At 32.8% G+C, this 4965-nt stretch overlaps 1 long non-coding RNA gene across 1 annotated transcript; it reads right to left on the minus strand.

The window, feature by feature from the left end:
- Positions 1-2071: 2071 nt before the first annotated feature.
- On the minus strand, positions 2072-2650 carry LOC134719519 (uncharacterized). The gene is made up of 2 exons (XR_010107608.1): positions 2442-2650; positions 2072-2144 (listed from the first exon to the last, which is right to left on the minus strand). It is a non-coding gene; the product is annotated as an uncharacterized LOC134719519 (long non-coding RNA).
- Positions 2651-4965: the final 2315 nt, after the last annotated feature.

Here is a 4965-nt window from a genome sequence, read left to right on the forward strand (position 1 = left end):
CATTCAGAATCATTGTTTTCCCTACTGAAATATTGAGTTCAATATAACCTAAATATAAGATTGGTAAATCATTGGCTCCAGTGACTTTCATCCATTTTGTTATATCATGTAGTATTGGTTTCTTTTGTAATAATGTTTTAAAATATGTTTCAGTAACTGTTGAAACCTTGGAACCAGTATCTATAAGTGCTATAACTGATTGATTTTCAACAACAATTTCTGTCTCTGGACTTTCACTAGCAATGTTTTTAAAAATGTTTCTCTGAAATGAATTGGAGTCTACTTGTACTGTAGTATCTTCTACTGATCGAATCACCGCAGTAGAAGCTACTCTTTTACCTCTTCTGAGTCACCAGGAACAACACCACCTCGACCTTGATATATGTTACCTCTTTGGTTATTTCTACCACGATAACTTCTTCCTCTACCTCTAAATTGTCCTCGAGTATGTGTTTTCTGTGTATCTTCGTCACTTCTTTGTGCTTGAAAAGCTGATGGACATTCCGGACGTTTATTACCCTTACCACCACAATTATAACATACAATCGGTTTATGGCTATGATATACATCATTGTTTATTGAATCACTATATGTTTTAACATTAGACCTGTAAGACAACCTATCAATTTGCTGTTGTTGCTTTTCTAACATTTCCTGTTGTTTTGTCAGAAGTTTTAATATCTCGGAGTTGTCTGTCGATGTGTGTTCAAATTTTATTTGCTTGATTGCTAACAACTTCGGCATCTTGCATTTGTAGTTTTACTTTCCAACTTTGTGTATTTTCATTTACCCAAAGTAACACTTCTTGTCTTAACTCAAGAAATTTCATTGTTTTGTGCTCATAACTGAATCGTTTTACTTCTCGTTTCAAGTGTGGTTCTTTAATACCCTTCAATAAAGCGATCTTTAAGAACTTTATCTTTGTCACCCAAAACTGTGTTATCTCGCTTGTTTATTTGGTCAAAAATTTTCATCAAATTCAAAGAATAGTCTTGCAAAGTTTCATTCTCTTTTTGATTTCTTTGGACAAATAGCTGTTGTAATTGACTTACTGAATCATCACCATCATAAATACTATGAATCAAAAGCAAAATTTTATCAGCAGAATCTCTTTCTAATAACGGTTTCAGTCTTATCTCATCTTAAGCTGGAGATATTAGATTTTGCATAAGAAAGTCAATTTTGGCTTTTTCGTCTGGTATTGTAACGAGATGTTTTCGGGCATCTTCCAACCAATCACTTATAATCGGATCTTTGTCTTTTTCGGGTCTACCGGATAATTTTGTAAACGGTCTCTCTTTTGCAACATATACAGTTTTTGTTGATTTTTGTATTTGTTCAATGATTTTGTTATTATGATCTAAATGTTGCTTTAATTGTAAGTTTTCACCTTTTTCTTTGTGCATATGGTATAATTTCTTACTCAACTTGTCTACTTCTTTCTGTAGCTTTTCTTCTTTAGTTTCCATCTTGCTTGTAATATCTAACACTTTAACCCTAGAAAATATTGTCTAACCAACGTTGCCAATTTAAATATATGTATAGTTATCCTGTATACGACGCCATTTTTGTAACCTCCGAAAACGATAAAACTGGCTTACGAAAGCACAAATGTAAGGTTCATGAATTTATTATACTGTATTCATATATTCGAATTCACATTATACATATATTGAAATTAACATTAATTATTTGCAACGCTGAATAGTTCAATATGTGTGGAAAAATATAAAAAACACAAAACATCATAAGTCTAATGAAATGCAGATATAAATTCAATTAAATTTAACTTGAAATAAAGATTGCTTTTTTCAAATATCTATCAAATACAATAGAAACATTAATTTATACAAAGCTATATAAAAGCTATAAGAACACGATTATCTCCCTTTCTGAATATTACAATTCAAAACATTTCTCAAATCAAAATATGAACACAAGAGAAAGTCTTCAAAGTAAACAACATTTGTTTATGAATAATCAATAATGTTTCAATTAGATATATCAAAAATTAACTAAACATAATCATAATATCAATCAAAGGCACATAATAACAATTCATTATACATACCCTAAATAAGGAAATGGCAGACAATTTTACTGCAATAATATCATCCTCTAGTATGAAAATCACATAGATCTACCTGTGAACAATATTTTCTTTATCAGTACCTTTTATATTTAAAATGTAAAACACATCTTTCATAGTACAAATATTTCTCAACAATGCCTATCAATAAGTTCAATAAAACTATATTTCAAATTCAAATGATTAAACAAAATTTCAAAATCATATTTGCATTTGCAAAACTTCAGATAAAAATATAGAATGTTATTTGCATGTACATATCATATTTTTTGTTCTTTTGTATTTTATAAAACTCTTTTATATCAAACAGTCATATTCACAATCATTATAAATATTTACAAAATACACCAACCTTAAATTTTCAAATATTCTTGTTCACAAAACTGAGACACAACTACACCTGTCGATCAGTTATTTATCAATAGTAAAATTATACAATGTAGTGAACAGTTTTTACCTGTACACTAATTACTAGAATGAAGTAAATAATATTTTGAAATATCTTTAAATAATATTTGGACAAAATAATCAAACTGTATCATAAATATGATTTGATAAAATATATAAAAGCTAATATAAAATTATCTTTTCTCTTTTTTCAATTTTAGTTAATTTCCAAATTTTACTTCATTTGCTTAACTCTATACAAAGATAGATAACTCAAACATTTCTAATGTAATACAATGTATTTGACATGTTACAAAACATCAATAGCTAAACTCTATATATACAAAGAGAGGTAACTCAAAAAGTTCTAATATAATTTTTGGCATGTTATATGACGTTCAGGAAAGAAGTATCAAAAAGACATATAGCAAAAAACGGTAAATATTGGTAACTTCGGCTGTTGAGGAATCCTACTCCTCCCCCTAGCATACTCTTTCATTTGGGATAAGTCCACACTTGATAAAGATTTATCCCTCTGATATTTTTTTCTATTTTTCTCCACTTGTGTCTGTCTTGTGGCTGGAGCCGTCGGTTCAGCTGATCCAACAATGTGCTTGACTCCCATTAGCTGATATCTGCAAGACACATTTTGTGTCAATTTAGGTGCAGGTCAGTCTTCAACTAATTATATAATATAGTGTCATAACCTGACGACGGGACCAAAGTCCCCAGGCCAGTGTGACCCTGTGAGATAAAGTCAATTGGTTTTGTTTCACGGGTTCCAGTTATGTACGGAACTTCACCATATAAGAATACGGGGCCGTTCCAATAGTAGACATTGTATCAAACTGTTCTTGTTTGGTGAATGCTGTGTCCGACTGAGCTTACCCAATTTAAGAAGTATTCATAGGCGGAGCCAAGAGCCCTGATCAACAGAAACTTCAGGGTTTGGATACTCATATTTTTGTTAAGCTACTCCTTGTGCAGTATCTCACTTGAGACAGATCTCTGTTGATGCACACATGTTTCCCTGTATGTCTCTGTTCATGAAGTATAAAGTAGATTTACTTATAGGTGACACCATGCTCAATGCATGATATGGTGTTGAGCTAGCTGTATTGCCAATAAACTTGTGTCTTGCTTTTCTGGAACTTCAGGATGTTCGTCCTGCAACAATGGAATGTGATTTTGGAACTGGATGGTTTGCCTTATTAACTGGCATTTTCTCCATTTTAGTTACGCAGATAACTAATGCTACAGTTGTTTCTTCCGTTTTGTCAACTTCAGCCAATATCTTATCTTCCTCTTGTTGTCTTGGTCTGATGTTATGATGCAAACACGATACCTGCACTGTAGTTCAACCGTTGACACCGTATTTGATAATGCCAAGTTGCCTGTATTGCCAAAATATGCACAGAAAGCCAATTTCCGTCCTGTTCAATTTGGACAAGATAAAGTTAATGGCTATTCAAAATGTCGACTCACTCACGCGAGAAACTAGACAATCATTACATTTGAAACAGTGAATTTAATATGAAGTACTGTCTAACAAAGTACCTTAAGTCTAAAAAATTGAAGGAGGTTTAAGTTTAAAATATAGCCTCCGCTATAATTTGCAGTAATTTATGGAAAATGGTGTGAAACGTACCGTACAAAAACGGTAGTTTCAAAATCAACAGATTCGAGCTGTCGACGACGCCAATGTCGTGAGATCCGAGCATGTGATAATAATACATGATTGATTGATTGTTGGTTGCCTAACGACCATCGTCAAATATGTCATGCATGTTCAGGACGAAAACAAGTTAACAATAAGTTCAATGGGTGGGTCTTGTCAAAAAAGAGGCCATTGGGGATGATGGTCGGAAAATGGACTGCCACTAGAGAATGATGAAACATTTGACAGGAATAACAAAATTTGCCTGGCAACAGGCCACCTATGGACCCCATAAAGAATTGTTGCAAGGGTTCTTAACGTGCAAAAAGCGTGATATTCTCTTTACATGAGGCATCGGATTTAACGTCCACATTCTTAACGGACGTCACTGCGAACTTAATACATCCCGCATAGCCAACATGACTGAACGTGACTGCGAACTTAATACATCATACACAGCCAAACGCACTCCCCACTTCGGCAAGCGTTTTACTGCCGGTCTGGAGAAGACTAAATGACCATATTTCGTTTACTCAGTCACCCTTGGGGTGGGCTGGTAATAATAATACAAGAATGATATTTGAAACTCACCAGGGGTTATTCAGGTGATACAGCAATTATATACGAAATACAGTAATAATATAAATTATCAATGCAATTAATAATGTGAAAACACTATCAAATCATGTGGTTATATTTGAAAAGTCAGAATGTAGCATTTTGCGTATAATGTCATCGATACATGATGAGGAACATGTAAAATATGGACTAGTTCAGTACAATATATTGATTTTCAGGACTACAATACCATTAGGTACATGTCTTGGAGTCT

Source organism: Mytilus trossulus, chromosome 5 (genome assembly GCF_036588685.1).
Source record: "Mytilus trossulus isolate FHL-02 chromosome 5, PNRI_Mtr1.1.1.hap1, whole genome shotgun sequence".
Taxonomy (NCBI): domain Eukaryota; kingdom Metazoa; phylum Mollusca; class Bivalvia; order Mytilida; family Mytilidae; genus Mytilus; species Mytilus trossulus.